The following is a 20,826-nucleotide window of genomic DNA, read 5'->3' as shown; positions in this document are numbered from 1 at the left end:
TTACAATGCTCTTCCGCAGAATTGGTTTATGGCGAGCAATTGAGGGTTCCTGGAGAATTTATCGTTTCAGCATCTACACAGCCGTTCGCCCCTGAGCTATGCACGCAATTCGCGACAACTCAGCGTTAGAATGAGAAACATCAAACCCACTAACCCTGTCAGACATGAAGACCCGAGAGTGTTTGTACATAAAGACCTGCAAGCAACGTCCCACGTGTGGCTTAGGGATGATACGGTGCGCCCGCCGCTTGTTTCGCCTTACTCTGGACCATACAGGGTAATCACAAGAGGAAGCCACAGCTTCAAAATCGATAAGGATGGTAAAGAAGAGACAGTCTCAATTGAGCGGCTTTAACCTGTTTACACCGAAGAGGGTACACTCCTTCCTCGGTCTGCAAAATCACCCTGAAACGTGGAGGCCAAGGAAACAGCAGAGAGTCTCGCCGAGCTCTCGGTTTCAGAAGAGGACAACGAAGCAGCAAGTGCAGAACAGGAGCAGCCATTGCCTGCACCAGATGTTTTCACGAGAGCTGGTAGAAAAGTCAAGTGCAAGTTTCCCCACATACCTGGTGCACCCGGCTTCAAAAGGAGGGGGGCTGATGTGGCGACGTCATTTATCCACTGCGCCGAAAACAGCGGGTGAAAGCTGCAGCTGATAGACATTTATCTTTGCCGTAGTCGGCTTGGTTACGAGTTGTTAGTTTTTGATCTGTGCTTGGAAAATAAAATGTTTTCTCATCTCATGAAAAAGCTATTACTTCATAAAATATAAAGGCTCCTATAACGTATTAGAATACCGCGGAAAAACGTTACCAGCATTTAATCAGTTTTGGAGCAAGCTGACGAAATTCAGACGAAACGAGAAAGAAAATTAATCCAGAATTAAAAGTCTAAAGAACGAAATAAATCACATTAGACTGATTGCAGTTGTTATCGCAAGAATAAATTACAGAGGAAAGACGCGTTTTGGAGATAGTATCGAGAGAAATAAATACGTCGCGGGTTCGAGAATTGGATTGAATCGTGATTGTGATCTTTTATTATGTACTGGTTGTTGTTGTTGCACATGACTTGCACCGTAGAAGACTTTATCGTCCACGTTGCTCAAGAACAGCACTACGGAACGTTGGATGCGGCACAGTGAAACAAGTTTGGCTGTGAGCGAGCAGAAAGTACGTCGTGTTGCCAACCATGGTAATGTATACTGCATAGTTTGGTTTTTTATGAACATCTACCACATTGAAACTGCAGTTTGCCTAAATTCATTTGCATTCGAAATCGAATTGACTTTAAAATTGGACAAATACTCAACAATAGCATGTATTTCTGCAGGATATGCTAACAACCTAGATTGGGGGCCAGTGGTGTACTTACGTGTTTCGTGCGACGATGTTGTCGACGCTCACCGTGAGATATGACGGGAGTGTATCAGCTGCTGGTTCTACACAACCAGCGAGAGAGCGGCGGGCACACGATATGTTTGGAAGCAAGAGTCATTGCAACATTCACACATCAGTATCATTTGCGAAACACTGATGTTTATTTTTTTTTTTTAAATTACGTTCTTTTGATGGCGTCCTCCTGTACGAATACATTCGTGAAATCTGCTGTTGAGATTCCTCATTGACCACTGCCACATCTCAGCTGGGATACTGTGAATTGGATCCCGAATTATCTGTTTTTAATCATCCACAGTTCTTGTTCGAGTCGTGTAGACTTTGCCCTTGAGGCAGCCCCACAAGAAAAAGTCACAAACGGATAAATCTGGCGATCTAGGGGGCCAGGGAATGTTACCGAATCGTGAGATCACTCACACGGTTGCCGGACAATTCTCGCACATATTCCATCGATTGCCGTGCAGTGTGTGATGTCGCTCCGTCCTGTTGAAACCAGGCCTCTTGAACGTTTGAAAAGTCGTTCAATGCAGGTGTAAAGAAAGTTCGTAACATCTGCACGTAACGATCTGCAGTGACAGTAATTGTGTTTCCCTGATCATTTTCGAAAAAATACGGTCCGATAATCCCATGTGATAAAACACACCATACTGTCACTTTACTAGCGTGTGAAGGGCGCACGTGAACGTCATTAGAATTTGTGTTTGACCAGCAACGGTAGTTCTGTTTATTCACATAACCTGGGACATCAAAATGTGCCTCACCTGACATCCACAACTTGTTCAGAACCTGTAATGCCCCTACGTAATATAATATTATTGTAATATTCCCGCTGCGAGTACCAGCGATCATGCGCTGCCGTAATTGAGACGGCAACGCTCCTTGCTGTGACGACAACGCTCTTTTCTGTGAAAAAAAAGGCATTATGTGTTTTTGTAATTGTTGGAGGTAAGGAATGCGGATTGGACGTTGTGATTTTTTGAGGTCAGGTAAGTATGCATATAGAAGTAATTTTGAAGTGCAAGGGAGATACAACTTGTAATCGCAATTATAAAGAATAAAAAAATGTAATTTGTGAAAAAGAAGGTAAATATCGTCTACGAACTTTTATTCGGTGTTGGATCCCTGGGCCTTCATACAACTATTAGTGTGTTAAGTAATACAGTGCATAGTGATTTCTTCGCGAATTAATAATACTGGGAGAATCTGCTACTATCACGGTCCGAACGACGCGCAATATTTCGCCGTCTGCCTGTGTGTTCAAGACGCTCCCTAAGCGACCAGTTTGTTACTCAGAAGATATCATCATACCGCCACTGTTGTTATACCTTCCCATTCTGCAAGTGTTTCCAGAAAATCTTACGGCGACTGTGAGTATTGTAGCAGCCACGAGAGACGGAGTCTTCATCGCGAGTTGTAGCAGTTTTCTCCGACTTTCCCTGATGTTCTCTGACAAGGCAACCTCTCCATCGCACCCCCCTCAGATTTAGTTATAAGTTGGCACAGGATAGGCCTTGAAAAACCGAACACAGATCAACTGAGAAAACAGGGAGAAGTTGTGTGGAACTATGAAAAAAATAAGCAAAATATACAAACTGAGTAGTCCATGGGCAAGACAGGCAACATCAAGGAGTGTGTGAGCGCAGGAGCGCCGTGGTCCCGTGGTTAGCGTGAGCAGCTGCGGAATGACAGGTCCTTGGTTCAAGTCTTCCCTCGAGTGAAAAGTTTAATTTTTTATTTTCAGACAATTATTATCTGTCCGTCCGATACGAGGTAACTGCGCCGTAGTATGGGGACGCTTCACCTAAACAAACATCGAAACACACGACGTCAGTCGACTACAGTGCACGAAAGAGAGAGTATTCCTGTTAACGAGGCTCCTGGCTGGCAGCTGACTGTTCGCTACTTTTTTGGGAGTGATTATCACATCCACAAGAAAACTTAAATCGGGCAAGGCAGAAGAATCTTTTTACCTATTCGCCAAGTGTACAAGTCGGGTGGGTCGACAACATATTCCTGTCATGTGACGCACATGCCGTCACCAGTGTCGTATAGAACATAACAGACGTGTTTTCCTGTGGAGGAATCGGTTGACCTATGACCTTGCGATCGAATGTTTTCGGTTCCCATGGGAGAGGCACGTCCTTTCGTCTACTAATCGCACGATTTTGCGGTGCGGTCGCAAAACACAGACACTAAACTTATTACAGTGAACAGAGACGTCTATGAACGAACGGCCAGATCATAACTTTGCGAAAATAAATAAAGTAACCTTTTCACTCGAGCGAAGACTTGAACCAAGGACCTCTCATTCCGCAGCTGCTCACGCTAACCACGGGACCACGCCGCTCCTGAGCTCTTGCTATCCTTGATGTTGCCTGTCTTGCTCATGGACTACTCAGTTTGTATATTTTGCTTTTTTTTTTCATAGTTCCACACAACTTCTTCCTGTTTTCTCGAATGAGCTGAGTTCAGTTTTTCAAGGCCTATCCACTGTGCCCACTTATAACTAAATATGTGTGTGTGTGTGGGGGGGGGGGGGGGGAGGGGTTCGATGGGGAGGTTCCCTTGTGAGAAACGGAAACCTCCGACCGCCAACTCATCCTGTACCTAACCTGTTTCTCCTTACAGCAGCCACGAAGAAAACATATTCATCTATAACCAAATGTTTTCACAGACTGTTTGTATTAAGACTGGTAAAAAATTTCAATATGTACGCATCTAGGCAAAAAAATCAAAAGAGAGTTTTAAATGCAGTACCTGTCTTATCTGTGTCAAAGTCAAAGGTCAAGTTAAGTATTTGTTTTCTCTTTACGACGTAGCAGCTCATTTTAAAATTCATCGTCATTGTTTATTTTTGTTATTTGTTGACAGAATGCTAATCGTTGTCCTTCAGTTGTAGTTTGTACGGATGAAGTTTTAAATCAAGATGAATAATTCTGCGAAACACTCTGTCGGGACATTCAAACCAATGCTGCTCGCTTACGAATTGAAACCCGTGGGCTGCGTAAGACACACCTGCGTTGAACATCAGCGTTCGCTGGAGAAAGCACACTTCTCGGTCGTCCTGTTGGTTTCTTCTTTAGGGCAGATCCAGTCTCTTCAAAGTTATTTATTTTATCGTGCGTTTCGACGGAACGGCATCATGACGTCCTAAATTATAAAAACGTCCAAACTCCCTCTGCGCCGCTACCAAACCATCACTGTTTTCATAAAACATTTTTATGGCTAACGCACACTGCTGTCCTTTCCACTGATACACGATTACTGAAATGGCGGACTGTTTACTAGCTGTCACGCACACACAGTGCTGCCACCTGCCCATGGCTGGCACTACTCATTTCAAACATACCCATTATTGTGTCACGCTGTATTTGTGACAATGAAGATATACAGGGTGACAATTATTGAACTGTATGAAAAAAATGTAAATAAGGTACAAACTACGGCGTTCACATACTTTATTCAACATCTCTACAGATATTCGGATTTACATTATGACATGTTCGATATGCCTGCCATCGTTGGCGGTGATATGGCTGGAGCAGTCAAACTGCGAAATTCTGCATGACCAACTGAAGTGTCGGAACATAAATGCTGTCGATGATCTCCTGAATGGATGTTTTCGGCTGAACAATCGTTTTAGGGCTATTTCTGTACTCCTTGTCTTTAATATATCCCCACAAAAACGAGTCGCATGCGTTCAGATCCGGAGAATATGCCGGCCATGGAGGCAGGAATTCGGTCTCCAAAGTGCGCCTCCAGAACATTAAACACTCTCCTGCTTCGATGGGGTCGAGATCCGCCTTGCATGAACCAGATCTTGTCGAAATCAGGGTCACTTTGGATAATGGGGATGAAATCGTCTTCCAAAACCATGTTCCATTCAATAATCTCTGTGCAATCAAGGAATATCTCACGGATTATTCCGTGACTGGACATTGCACAGAACACAGCCATCCGTTGAGGGTGAAGGACTTCTCGATTGCGAAATGCGGATTCTCAGTCCCACAAACGCACCAATTTTGCTTCTTGACGAAACCATCTAAATGAAAGTGAACTCTGTCGCTAAACCAAACCACTAATTCCCATCATGCCCCGCTGCCAACAGTGCAGCTTGAACGTCCTAACGCAAACCGTTCAGAAGTTTTGATGTTTTTATTTCGTGTAGTTCAATAATCATCACCCTGTAGGATCATGACGGCATGATGATGAAAAATATTGATACAACAGACGAGCAGTCTAAGTAAACAAAAAAGGTAGTGAAGTAAAAATTAATGTAAACAGTTTCTTTTTTCTATTTCTCCTTATAAAACAATAAATGGCACGAGTGTAGCTTAGGTGTTTGTTAGCTGTTTAGGCAGAAAAAGTTTGAAATTTTAATTAGTGAGAATATTTAAAAAAATTATTTGTCCTCAAGAAACTTCTCAAGAAAAAGGGGTGTCTTTTTAAGTTCAAGGTCGTTGTATAATCGGGTACATAAAATATAAACGAAAACATCCAAATCACCATTTACGTAACAGATTGATAAGACATCATACTTTAAAGCATATAAGAAATACTAGGGCTCTTCACAAGACCCAACATTTACTAATTAGGATCAAGTCTCCAGTTCTGGCCACTACACCACTTATGGCCAATTTGATGTGATTACTGAACTGTAAAGCTTCTTTTGAACACCAACAGGTATGAACAATATGAACTGTTCGATTCCATTAGATATTGAAACATTTCTTTGACTGTTCTTGTTTGGAGTCATAATTTTTTGAAAAAGTCTGTGTTGTAGAAGATGAGTTTTGTAGCGTTTCCTTTACGCAAAGCATAATCTGATTTTAGTTTTCTACACATTTAAATAAAACTGTGTCTTTTGGGAGGTAGGGCTAAGAATTATAGTTTCATTTCTTACACGTTAAATATGATACAACTCAAAAACAGTTTTCCATGTTTCTTTATTATTGACCTTGGGGCTTTTCTTCCCCCGGAGTTTTTCTTTTAGTGGTTAGAATGACTAATGTACGGTTTCACTGTGCTCTGTGTGTTTCTGAAACAAGGGACCGATGACCATTGCAGTTTGGTCCCTTTAATCTTTAAACCAACCAACCAAACCACTGAATTTCTATGGCCATTACAAGATCTTGGTTCACTGTTACGGCACAAGTAGAGACATGTGACCTATTTTGGCCACTTCTAAAAATACGTACAATGCATCTATAATACAGTTTTGGTCTACATTCTACGTAGACCAGTTTTATTTAATTAGGCATATTTGAAATATTTCTGGTGTTTTTTATATCAAGATATACCTAATTAATTGTCTTGCCTGAACATCTCATATTAATTTATCTAACCTCATAATAGTGAAATATGCTACCCATATTATGAAAATATAATGTTTTTTAGCTCAAAGTTTTGAAGTCAACGAATGAATAAGCAAAGTTAAAACGCACAAGAGACTATTGTTGATGGTATTATGGCTACTACTGCAAACAAGTTGTACAATGCTCCAAAAACATTAGTAAATAAAATTTCTGGTCGATCTCCACAAGAATGTACAGTGCACTGTGGCCTACGTTCTGTTGAAAGAGGGAAAATACGAAAATAAAAATAATAATATTGGTGGGTTTGGTTCTGGACTGTTTCAACATGCGATTTCCAGGTAAATCTCCACATATCTGCCTTTTCAATAGTTTTTGAGCAGATACATAAAGTTCGAAGGCTGCATTAGAAACAATCAACCTTGAGAAAAGTGATATCGTGGCTTTCTTAAGAGAGGTAAATTCTTGTCACAGAAACATGGTATAGGTTAATGGGACTCGAGATTCTTCTACAGAGGACAGAAATAAGAAATTGATGCCAGAAAGCATCTGAAACGCTGAAACATAAGGATATGTTAAATGACCCTAACAGAGTTTTTTATGTGGATAAAACCTTTTTTCTGGCTCCTAAAAGGGAATTAAACATAGATTGTTTCTAGGCCCATCATTACAGTACTTTTTGTTTAATTGTTTTTCTGTTTCACTGAATTGCTGTAACTTTTATCTCCTATTTTTCAAGTAATTTTAAACTTTTTGCTATAGTTAACATATAGCCTATATCGATCTGTTCTTCAGATGGTCATAAGTGGTTTCCCAGCACTACTCTATATGGAACAGATAATTTATCAACCCACAGCCCATCTTGTATTCATATGCCAGTTTACAGAACATCATTTAACTATTTATTATTGATGAGCATCCTACTTCCTGTAAGTAATTTTCCACGAGTAGCCCACTGCTGTAACTCTTGTACTCTGCTTGCTTAATGTGCCTTGAGACACATAGGAGAGTTGAGCATTTTTAATCTTCACTTTATCTTAGTCACAGCACAAGCTCAACTGACAAAAATGTTCAATACTTCTTCAAGTTATCTCCCCTTTTCCCTGTAATCATAGATACCCCCACAATCACTTTTGAATCACATTAATTTAGATATATCATTTAATGCATGAGTTCTAAAGGGTGGGACCTTGTGTTATGTGCTTCCAAGTGTGGGAATATGTCTTTTACCTTGTGTTATGTACTTCCAAGTGTGGGAATATGTCTTTTTTTTGTAACTGTGTACTCACACTATTTATTCAAATATTGTGCCACTTCAGTGTTACCTTGCATCACAGGCTTTCAATACTAATACCAATTTAGTAAAACAAGGCACCATGTCTGTTGAAAGATGTGCATACACGAAGTGAAAACACACACATGTAAACAAAAAAAAAAGACATATGCTTTGCAGAAGGAGTTTTTCTGTAGAAACTCCATACTTCACTCATAAATATGTAAAAATGTGTACAATATTATGTAATTTGTACAATGTTATGAAAAGTATGGACTGCTACCCACCATATAACGGAGATGTTGTGTTACAGACAGGCACAACAAGAAGACTGCTTCGTTTTGTTGTGCCTGTCTGGGACTCAGCATCTTCACTATGTCCTTTTCATAATGTTATGAATATTCTATCCTGGATTTCCCACTGTTTAAAAATGTCTACAGTAGTTTCCAACTGAAGTCTCTACAGCTGGATTCTCTTTGATGGACCACTCATCAGCAATACAGATGTGTCCGATTCCGCCCATCTACTTTGATCTGTGTTGGTGTCAAGATGGAGGACACTCCTATTTCCAGTACATACAATATGTCGTCCATAACGTCACTAAAATAAATGTCGTTGTAAAATCCATACCAACTAACATACTACCAAATAGCATCGAACTATTAACCATATGACGAACTAACAATTTCAAAACGGAAAAGAAATCAGTTGTCAATAACTAGCAACAAAAAAAAAAAAAAAAAAAAAAAAGGTCACTGTCAAGTTAACACAAACTCCCAAAAGATCGAGTGACACACAGATTTAAGTCACTGCTGCACTAACAACATTCACAAACAATTCAGAAACACTAGAGTACAGATTACGTACCATCACTTGTATAATTCCTGTAGATCATCCATTTTCCTGATTCTTAATTCTGGGACCAGTTCACCAATAACGATGTTAATAAAATTCAGATCAAAGATAAGTGTCTGAAATAGTAGTATGCACACAGACAACAGAGGGGCACCAGGTGTTAATGCAGATTTTCCAGTTTTTTTTTTTCTCCAAAGCAAGTGAAAATGTTTCTCCACAAAACTTCTGACAACAATAACACAGCAGTGTATCCAGTATGTATAAAATTCTATTGGCTACCTTGGATACTCGCAAGAAGTAACAATTTGCATTAGACCTAGAACTAAGTTTGTTTTTTGAACAAATTTGTTTCTCTTAAGATTACAGAAAGAGGGAGAAGAAAACTTACTGCGAACCCACTGCTAGACATACACAACACACTTCATAGTTCCGCAATTTTTGCCTTGATCACAAGATTTATATGAGATGTCAAATGTTAAACTGAAATGTTCATCGAGGAACAGTGCCATTGCACCCAAAACTGTGCACCACGGGGCAGAAACTAAAATTATTTTCCTTCTTAATTTAAGTTCTTCCTTAGCTAAACTTCTTGCCTGCAGCATTCCTTCAACAGATGAACAAGATGTAAATTGGGGTGACTAGGAGCTTAACAACAAAAATGGCAGCAGGGGAAGATGAAATATCAGTGGCAAGGATAGTGAAGACTGCAGTGCAGACTACAAAACCTTCAGCACTCATTGAAAATTTATCCTTTAGTGTTTCCTTTGCAGTTAAGGTACCAAAAGTGAGGCAGACGTAAAATATAAAACTGCCATCCCATATCACTTCTTTCTGCTTTCTCAAAAATATCACAGGAGCTGATGAAATTGAAAGTTACTATTTACCCAGCCAACAATGAACTTCAGAATTGCAGCCATCACGGTCTCTGTCCAGTGCGGGAATTGCGCTCATAGACTACACGCAAGACAATTAAAAGTTTGGAGAAAAATAAAAAGTTTCGTAGGAATCAATTTAAATCGGTTGAAGTCATGATCCGGGTCAGCGGTAGTCACGGCGATGCTTTATCTAGTGCTCATAGGTTGCCAATGTGTCAGTTTCGCGTAGCCAATACCACGATTCTCTAACATAACCAATCAGACGCAAGAGGAGCGTCAATGTGTTTCTAGAGCCAAAACTGAAACCAGTGTCTCGTTTGCTGCTTTTCGGTGTATTAGCGAGTTCCGAGAGAAATATTATGCGATTATGGCAGCGAGTGCTATGAAGGGAACTGATTTAAATAATTTAGTTGTGCACGGCGACATCGTCCGTGGGTGCATGACGCTTGGATTAACTGCAGAGGCACGAAAATGCATCAAATGCGGTGGTGAAATGACTTTTAAAGAATCACAAACTTGTGTGGATGGAATCATCCGAAAGTGCAGCAAAAGCTGCTACTCTGAGCAAATGGGGTGGATCGATGTTTTTTAATTCAATCACGGGAGAAGGTAGAGGATCAATGTTTATTAATAATACACTCCTGGAAATTGAAATAAGAACACCGTGAACTCATTGTCCCAGGAAGGGGAAACTTTATTGACACATTCCTGGGGTCAGATACATCACATGATCACACTGACAGAACCACAGGCACATAGACACAGGCAACAGAGCATGCACTATGTCGGCACTAGTACAGTGTATATCCACCTTTCGCAGCAATGCAGGCTGCTATTCTCCCATGGAGACGATCGTAGAGATGCTGGATGTAGTCCTGTGGAACGGCTTGCCATGCCATTTCCACCTGGCGCCTCAGTTGGACCAGCGTTCGTGCTGGACGTGCAGACCGCGTGAGACGACGCTTCATCCAGTCCCAAACATGCTCAATGGGGGACAGATCCGGAGATCTTGCTGGCCAGGGTAGTTGACTTACACCTTCTAGAGCACGTTGGGTGGCACGGGATACATGCGGACGTGCATTGTCCTGTTGGAACAGCAAGTTCCCTTGCCGGTCTAGGAATGGTAGAACGATGGGTTCGATGACGGTTTGGATGTACCGTGCACTATTCAGTGTCCCCTCGACGATCACCAGTGGTGTACGGCCAGTGTAGGAGATCGCTCCCCACACCATGATGCCGGGTGTTGGCCCTGTGTGCCTCGGTCGTATGCAGTCCTGATTGTGGCGCTCACCTGCACGGTGCCAAACACGCATACGACCATCATTGGCACCAAGGCAGAAGCGACTCTCATCGCTGAAGACGACACTTCTCCATTCGTCCCTCCATTCACGCCTGTCGCGACACCACTGGAGGCGGGCTGCATGATGTTGGGGCGTGAGCGGAAGACGGCCTAACGGTGTGCGGGACCATAGCCCAGCTTCATGGAGACTGTTACGAATGGTCCTCGCCGATACCCCAGGAGCAACAGTGTCCCTAATTTGCTGGGAAGTGGCGGTGCGGTCCCCTACGGCACTGCGTAGGATCCTACGGTCTTGGCGTGCATCCGTGCGTCGCTGCGGTCCGGTCCCAGGTCGACGGGCACGTGCACCTTCCGCCGACCACTGGCGACAACATCGATGTACTGTGGAGACCTCACGCCCCACGTGTTGAGCAATTCGGCGGTACGTCCACCCGGCCTCCCGCATGCCCACTATACGCCCTCGCTCAAAGTCCGTCAACTGCACATACGGTTCACGTCCACGCTGTCGCGGCATGCTACCAGTGTTAAAGACTGCAATGGAGCTCCGTATGCCACGGCAAACTGGCTGACACTGACGGCGGCGGTGCACAAATGCTGCGCAGCTAGCGCCATTCGACGGCCAACACCGCGGTTCCTGGTGTGTCCGCTGTGCCGTGCGTGTGATCATTGCTTGTCCAGCCCTCTCGCAGTGTCCGGAGCAAGTATGGTGGGTCTGACACACCGGTGTCAATGTGTTCTATTTTCCATTTCCAGGAGTGTAGATCGCATGTTCGATGTTTTAATAAAGATTGATCCACCTACCTTCTCCCGTTATTTAATTAAAAAACATTGGTCCACTTACAAGCAGAGGTCCATCAACTTTTTAACCTATCTATACGGTGACGCAGGCACCACACTGCAGCCATTCACTCTCGTGGGCCCTAGTTTGCGAGTAACTGACGGATAAAACATTCCGAAGGTAGTATGATAACAGTGCTAAAAAAAGCTTGCATTACATCGTCCCTTTGTGTGGTATAATGGATAGGATAACAACTTCTCATCGGGTAGATTATTGATTTGAAGCTTATCCCAAGCAAAAAATTTGTTTATTTTTAGATCTTTATCGAAATTGCTTCGACCATTATTTTTATTCCATTAACTGGTTTAAATGCAATTTATTTCTATTCCTTTGTCAAATTATTTTAATCACAGTATGAAAGTTTTTATTTATTTCAGCCGGCCGGAGTGGCCGTGCGGTTCTAGGCGCTACAGTCTCGAACCGCGCGACCTCTACGGTCGCAGGTTCGAATCCCACCTCGGGCATGGGTGTGTGTGATGTCCTTAGGTTAGTTAGGTTTAATTAGTTCTAAGTTCGAGTGGACCGATAACCTAAGAAGTTAAGTCCCGTAGTGCTCAGAGCCATTTGAACCATTTATTTCATTTTTTCTTTATATCATTCTTTTTCCAATTGAAATTTTTGTACATCTGAATTTAATTATATTTACCTACCATAATATTCAATTATTTGAAAATTTCGATCAGCTAAAAAAAGATGGAATAATCTATTTATGTTTGTGCAGTAGTGTGAAAAATGTATTTCTGTTACCAGATGAGCAACTTTTTAGCACAATACTAGCCATACATTACCATGTAGATACTTCAAGAAGGCGATCACACCTCTCCTTGTTAGCGTGCTCACGCAGGTCGATTGGCGACTACCGAAGAACGGGATACAACCCGTCGGCTTTGGCCAATGACGTCGTAATTTGCCAGACATCATTTGTTACACAGATTTAACAGCTGAGACGAGTGTTCATAAACGCAGGAAAAAAACTGATGGCAGCCAGTAATATTTCGACCATAATGTTAAGGGTATCGCTTGTTTGAGTCCTAATACTTCTGTAAAAAATAAGGGAAAGAAAAGGGATAGAAGTAGCTGTAGCATAGAATACCTCACCTGACATATTTATGAATTGTATCTCGAACTGCAGTCAAGCTGTGTAGGTTAACTGCAGTACGGGACACAAATGTAATGTATGTGGATTTCTTCGGTTTAGTTTGTATTAGTATCCTATTGTTCAGCTGAACTGCATAAGTCAACTGAAATACGATATACAAATTTTACAGGCGTTGTTTCTTTCGCTTTCGCTACCACTAATTGTCTGTTCTTACGTAGTTAATATTAATAGCGAAGGCAGAAGATAAGAAAGAATAGGATACTACTGTTAACGAAAACGAGGAAATCGACGTACGTTACATTGGCAACCTCTACCTCACGTCAACTACGCAAAGGCGGAAGAAGACGACACACACGGGATACAAATTTTACGTCTGTCGGTCTTTTCGCCTTTAGTAGTGCAGATTTTCTGACTGACCAATAACCTTCTGAACTATTGGTACAAGCCCCAGTCGATGAAGATCTCAATTCAATATTATGATTGACAACAAGATGCTGAAAACCCCTGTTCCCCCTGTATGTAGAAAAACCATCAGAAATGACTACGGAATCCTCTGCAACTTGATCTTCAATTAATTTCACCAAAACTTTCTTCGTTCGATTAGGAACTACTTTAAAAACTACATCGTCATATTCTGGACCTGAAATTACAGCCCCCCAAATCCATAATCCTACCGCAGGTTCCCTCCTGTTGTACTTCGTTTATATATTGTACAAAACGAGCACCAGTCTACAACGGTATGCTCAGATACACGACATTCATGCACACGCAGCCACACAGGATACCTCAAACACCACCACTACATATTTTTTTTATATATCCTTCAAGGCCAGGTTAGATTGCTCAAACCATGTTCCTCGTCTAATTGAGTGCCATAGCCGATCCTTGCTACACCTCCATACGAGTAAATCGTGAGTACGACGAGCAGACACACTTATCAGGTGCGTATGGTCGCCGCACTCACGACATCGAACGTAATCAGCAAGAAGATCAGACATTTGCAAAAATCGAATGGTTTCCATCATGTCTACGCCCACAGGCTCCTTTAAATCATCTATATTCATGGGAATAGATAAATCCATACCTACAAACGAAAATGAAAAACTAAAAATTTTTCTAAATTAAAAAACTATTCGTCCACATTATCTCAAACTTACTAAGAATGAAATTCAGTACCGACTGAATTGGATAGAACCAATTATTTAAATCAACGCACACGAAAAAAATCTTATGCAAGTCTAGCGCTGTCTTTTAAAGCCACATTGGTTCAAATGGCTCTGAGCACTATGGGACTCAACTGCTGAGGTCATTAGTCCCCTAGAACTTAGAACTAGTTAAACCTAACTAACCTAAGGACATCACAAACATCCATGCCCGAGGCAGGATTCGAACCTGCGACCGTAGCGGTCTTGCGGTTCCAGACTGCAGCGCCTTTAACCGCACGGCCACTTCGGCCGGCTCAAAGCCACATTCTTTTTTTTTTTTTCAATGTACAATGATGGCGCTTATCCACAGCAGACAACCTATTTATTATCTATGGCTCGAAAGTAAACACATAATATCTAAGAGTAATCTATGACATCATTGGTCAAAGTGGAAAGGTTGTATCCCGTTCTTCAGTAGACATTACCATGTAGATACACTACTGGCCATTAAAATTGCTACACCACGAAGATGACGTGCTAAGGACGCGAAATTTAACCGAAAGGAAGAAGATGCTGTGATATGCTAATGATTAGTTTTTCAGAGCATTCACACAAGGTTGGCGCCGGTGGCGACACCTACAACGTGCTGACATGAGCAAAGTTTCCAGCCGATTTCTCATACAGAAACAGCAGTTGATTGGCGTTGCCTGGTGAAACGTTGTTATGGTGCCTCGTGTAAGGAGAAGAAATGCGTACCATCACGTTTCCGACTTTGATAAAGGTCGGATTGTAGCCTGTCGCGATTGCGGTTTATCGTATCGCGACGTTACAGCTCACGTTGGTCGAGATCCAATGACTGTTAGCAGAATATGGAATCGGTGGATTCAGATGGGTAATACGGAACGCCATGCTGGATGCTGGATCCCAACGGCCTCGTATCACTAGCAGTCGAGATGACAGGCCATGGGCGTACCCAGCGAGGGGTAAGGGGGGGGGTCAGCTGCCCCCCCCCCCTAGAAGATATTCGCAGTTTTTCACTAGTTTACTGTTTTATTTAATAAGAAATGCTGCATGTTTTCTCGGATTGCACAAGTGCATTTTTGTATTTAAAATGTTTATTAAAGCAGTTTTTCACTGGCTTACTGTTTTATTTAATAAGAAGTACTGTATGTTGTCTCGAGTCCTTGTTTCCTGAGACTAGTATGACCCCCCCCCCCAGTTCAGATCCTGGGTATGCCCTTGTGACAGGCATCTTATCCGCATGGCTGTAACGGATCGTGCAGCCACGTCTACATCCCTGAGACAACAGATGGGGCCGTTTGCATGACAACAACCATCTGCATGATGTTTGCAGCAGCATGGACTAGGAAACCTCTACAGACAATACTCACTCAATAGTCAACTATAAATTAATGTTTTACAAGATTTATAAAAGTTAATGTTTTGGGTATCTTATACTATACCCTGGGATTCAATGTCGATTTTGTTCACGTCAGTGGAAGTGAGGTTATATTTGTTTTCCGCTTGATTCTCAGGCTTGACTGATGAAGAGATCACTGAGTTGGTCAACAGAATTGATCCAGATGAGTCTGACGTAGAGTCTGATGGTGAAGATGACGCTTTGATACAAAGAAATCAAAGTGATGAAAGTTCATCAGATGAAGAATCTGTACCTCTTGCTAAAATCCGAGAAAGAAGCGAGTTTTGGAGGTATACAGATGTGTAAGGATGATTGTGTTATTAAAGAAATTATGGTCTCTTACTAGATGGTTTACTTAAAAAAAACTAATTTGCCTTTTTTTTTAGTTTTCAGGTGCTTAGCACTTCCAAAAACCTCCGATGCAACATTGCTGCCAGCACATCAGTGGCCACAGATGAACTCAAGAAACCATTTGAGTACTTTTGCAAATACTTCCATGGTTCATTTTTTACAGATATGTCTCAATTCACAAATTATAGGCATGTTAATAAAACAGGAAAATCACTAAAATGTACTGCAGAAGAAATGGACAAGTTTTGGGGAGAGAGCATTGTTGCAGCATCTAAGAATGTGCGGGGAGAGGAAAAGTAGGTACCCACTAGTTGCAGACAATGTTTCTAGAGACAGATTTTAGCTACTGAGGAATAATATAAAATTAGTTGACGACAATGCTGTTAGTGAACAGGAAAACATTACCACTTTTGGAAAATAAAACCAATATTGGAGACTGTTAGAAAGGGATGTTTAGAAAACCATCGGTCAACGGAAATATCTATCGATGAGCAGATGATTGTTTCATGGACAAGTGAAAATGAAGCAGTATGTAAAGCGAAAACCTAACCCAGAAGGTTTGAAGAATTTTGTCATGGCACACCCTCATGGCATACCCCTTTATTTCTGTATGTATGAAGGAAAAGGGAAAGAAATTCAGTCTGAAAAAGTGCCCCCTCCAGAGAAATTAGATGTAAGAGGCAGAGTAGTGGTGAAACTTAGTGATACATTGACAGAGAAGTCATTAATTTATGTTGACAGATATTTTACTTCTGTTCCCCTCCTCGACAAGTTACTAAGAGACAGGAACATTTCTGCCACTGGCACAATAATGCAGAGTCACATCCCCAGATGTATACGGTTTGAGGAAGATACAACAATGAGAAAAACAAGAGGCAGCCATGATCAGGTGGTAAGGAATGACGGGAACCTAGCAATTATCAAATGGTTTGACAACTGAGTGATTTATTTGGCTTCAACAGAACCAAGTGTTGAGCCAACTGAAAAATGCACTTGGTGGTCTAAAAAAGAGAAAAAGTACATTGAAGTTCCTCGCCCATGTGTAGTAAAGGCATACAATACTTACATGGGAGGTGTTGACCTGTTAGATAGGATGGTGGGAAAGTATGGCATGAGAGCCCGGACCCACAAATGGACCATCAGAGTGATTCATCACTTTATTGATTTTGCAATTGCTGCTGCATGGTTGGAATACAGAGAGACTGCAATGCAGAATGGTATTGCAAAGAACCATACAGTGCCATACTATCAGTTCAAGCTTGATATTGCAGAAAATTTGGTGGATTTTCACCAACAGTCAAGTTTACTGATCGAACCTGTGGAGCAAGAACTAGACTCCGAAGATGAAGGAAAAGACCATGACGTCCCATCCCACTACCACCAATGGAAAAAAGAAAAGCAAGCAAGCTTCATTTGCCTGAAATGATGAATCATGTTCAGAAGAACAGGTCAAAATGCTGGGCAGAAGGCTGTGGAGGTCTTACTGTTGTACAATGTGAGCAGTGCAAAATGTTCCCTTGCTTCATTGCTGAGAGGAACTGTTTTAACAAATTCCACAAAAACTAAAATATATTTAGTGTAAGTGTTGTTAATTTATTTATACTTGTGATAATACCAAAAGAGGGACAATAATTTGACACATTTTGCTATGGTAATTTCGTTTATATATTTTTAATTGTTTACATAATATGGTTAAAAATTTTGATACCAAATTTCTTTTTTCACCTATCATGGTATCTACAGAAGATATGAACAATGTGTGTAATATTTCTGACTGGAATTTTTTTGGAATAAATCAAAATGAAACTGCATAGTTGTGTATATAAATGCGCTGCTTGAGTCCCAAGGTATCATACGTGATACCATCTATAAAAAATTGTGAATGGTTAAAAACTTTTTTTGAGGTCATTCATAGTTAACTAGCATTAACAGATTGCAGTTAACACAAATTTAGCTCACTTTAAATTTTAATATATGCTCGGGACTGGAGAGGATATACGTAAATGACTTACAGCTAGATTCCCGGCGGGGTCAGGGATTTTCTCTGCCTCGTGATGGCTGGGTGTTGTGTGCTGTCCTTAGGTTAGTTAGGTTTAATTAGTTCTAAGTTCTAGGCGACTGATGACCTCAGCAGTTGAGTCGCATAGTGCTCAGAGCCATTTGAACCATTTTTGAACTTACAGCTACAATATGATACAGCCAAAATTGTATTACATGCAGATGACGAGTTTTTGAAGTCACTCAATTTTAGACTCATCACATTCCACTACTGATGAAGCAGCAAAAAAGTATTTAGACTCGGTTTAGTGCAAATAAACTTACAATGAATGCAATGCAAACAAATTGCACTCAGGATGAAGACATTAATCTATTACTGGATGACAGACTAACAGAGAGAGTGCAGTTTGCAGAACTTGTAGGGATTCTTATAGATGAGGCTATAAATTGGAAACATAACGTAAGATTTCTTCTACACAGACTTAACTGATTTCCACTGAGTGTTGTCGCAAGTGTTTCCACTTTCGAAGGCATCAGAATGGCAGACTTGGAATATTTTCATTCCGTTGCCTCATATGAAATAGCATTCTCGGCAAACTCAGAATCTGATTAAAAAGAAATTTTATCTTACAAAAATGAGTTGTTCGAATAATTACCCACAGCCGTACAAACCTATCTACAGGTCTCTTTTCAAGACATTAGGAATACTTACTCTGTCATCACTCTATATATTTAAAAGTGTACTCTTAACCAAAGCAAATCTAAGCACTCTCCACACAAATGCCGACTATAACAACTCTAACATATGGAATAGGAATAATCTACACACCGAACAAACAAAAACAGCAGCAACTCAGAATCGTATAAGCTCTACAATGCATTAAAGACTTAACGGATGATATAAATTTTAAGTTGGAACTTTGAAAATTTTGTAACTCATAAACGTTGCAATTCAGTATATGAATACCTCTCATATCAAGGAAATGATTTTATAAACTTATCTCCAATATAATGCAGTTCTCTGATAAGTCCTGTGAGTTTATACTATAGTATTTTACTACCTTTATTACTCTTTGTTTCCCAGTAATAACTACATATAGAATAAACTATTATATACCATTCACATGCAAAGAAACTATAAATTTACTGGTAAATGTTGTAAGCAGTTACATTTCGTACATTCCATATTTTTAATTTTTATGTATGGCAAGTCCAATACCATTTGTACGGTGGCTTTGATGCTAAATAAATAAATAAAACTCGTCGTCTAGCTGTATATACTGCACGGACACATTGCTGTAGTAAGGTCCGATAGTTCGCGAATTCGAAGCAAAAACTAAACAATACGAAGATTGAGTTAAACGGGTAAAGGAAATAAGCACCGAACTTACCGCGCTCCGCTTGCTTACGATGCGCGCAACATGTGCACACCTACACACACTGTCTCGCAATCGATACTGTGAGACGCTCTGCCGAATAGCGCCGAAGAGAGCCGAAGGGTAGAGGTCTAGCATCGATCGCGTAGCAGACGGAACGACGTCATCCTGGATTTCCACGCTACATTCTAGATAATACGAAACTAAAATAGAAAGCACTTGATCATACTGTTTATGGCTGGCTGTATATTGTTCCAGCCTGCTTTATCGCAACTTTATTTTGCCCACTGTCCATTGTCTCACAAACTTGAGTCATTGTTGCAGTGTTTTGACACGACGAAACATCAGCTTCTTCATCCCGATCTTTCAGCAAAGACATCGCTATTTTATGGCTCTCCGCTGGGTCAGCCCTTCCAAACAGAATGCGCTGTACAGCTCTTTTCTTTTTCGTTGTAGATCGATTTTTCTCTTCTGGCATGAAGTGCTTATCATTGTGACTGCGAATTGCAGTTAACGTTGCTTTTGTGGAAACTGTCTTATTTTCGATAACACGTAATACACTAAAGTCTATTCACCGAGAGCTGGGACGATACATAAACAGTGTCACGTGAGCGACTATGCTCGTTTCCAGAGAAAGCATTCGGTGTTCACGTGATACGTAGGGATGTGGAAAATCCTTGGGGCACGCTTTGCAGCTGGTGGCGTTCGGCTGGCTGGCGAGATGTCTCAGAGGACCGTGAGAAACCTGGGCAACAATGCGCGACACAAATTTAACAATAATGTTAAACTGAGTTCATTCTGTCGAAGCAGATATATTTTCATTCAGGTTGCTAACAAAACGCTCCATTCAAACACAATTAATTGTTAATTTTAATAACAATACCAGTAATAATAATGATAAAGGACGAAACAAGGTTCACTCTGTCGAACTTTAACTGTTGTAATAGAGGACCGGTTTGTTATAAACCTCTCTCCTCTATAATGCAGAATAATTTCCACATTTGAGTTTCCACTGTTTCTACGACATGGAGGACGCACTTGTTCCAATCCTCTGCAGTCACTCTTCTTACTGCTTCTTTTAGCAGTACTTTAACTTCCGGCATTTTGTATGTTTTTCGCTGCAACATTGTCTTTGATTCTGGCTCACACTAACTCGACGGCGTTTAATTCACAGTGGTACGGAGGAATTCTGAGAACAGTTTTCCCTGCATTCTTCGCCATTTCATCTATTGCGTATTCGTTGTGCGCTGTTCTGTGATTTTTTTTAACTATATCTAAAAGTTCTTTCTTCAACATACCGTCTTCGAAATCGATGTTTTTAGATTTTAGCCACTTTGATACTTCGTGCTTATTGGAATTCGCATTGGGAACTTTTTCTTTTCTCCGAGAATGATACAGCACGTCATCGAGAACAATAACTGGATTTTCCTGAAGCCAAGGAAGAACATCTTGAAACCACTTCTCGAAGGTTTCGGCGCACATCTCCTCACCATAATCTCCACTTTTCTTGGATTCGAAAGTCCACACAAACGTCCTTCAACGAACCCTGCTTTGCAGCCAATGTGTGCGATAATCAGACGTTTCCCT

At 41.1% G+C, this 20,826-nt stretch overlaps 1 protein-coding gene across 1 annotated transcript in view; it reads right to left on the bottom strand.

Moving 5' to 3' along the window:
• LOC124742182 overlaps window positions 1-19,286 on the bottom strand; it is a 121,012-nt gene extending 101,726 nt beyond the window's left edge. The window contains exon 1 of the mRNA XM_047248761.1: window positions 19,255-19,286. The gene's annotated coding sequence lies outside the window, so the exon portion shown is untranslated. The remainder of the gene's footprint in view (window positions 1-19,254) is intronic.
• Window positions 19,287-20,826: the final 1,540 nt, after the last annotated feature.

This window comes from Schistocerca piceifrons, unplaced genomic scaffold (genome assembly GCF_021461385.2).
Source record: "Schistocerca piceifrons isolate TAMUIC-IGC-003096 unplaced genomic scaffold, iqSchPice1.1 HiC_scaffold_2171, whole genome shotgun sequence".
Classification (NCBI taxonomy): Eukaryota; Metazoa; Arthropoda; class Insecta; order Orthoptera; family Acrididae; genus Schistocerca; species Schistocerca piceifrons.
The sequence above is the reverse complement of the archived record's forward strand: the minus strand, read 5'-3'. Positions and strand labels throughout refer to the sequence as shown.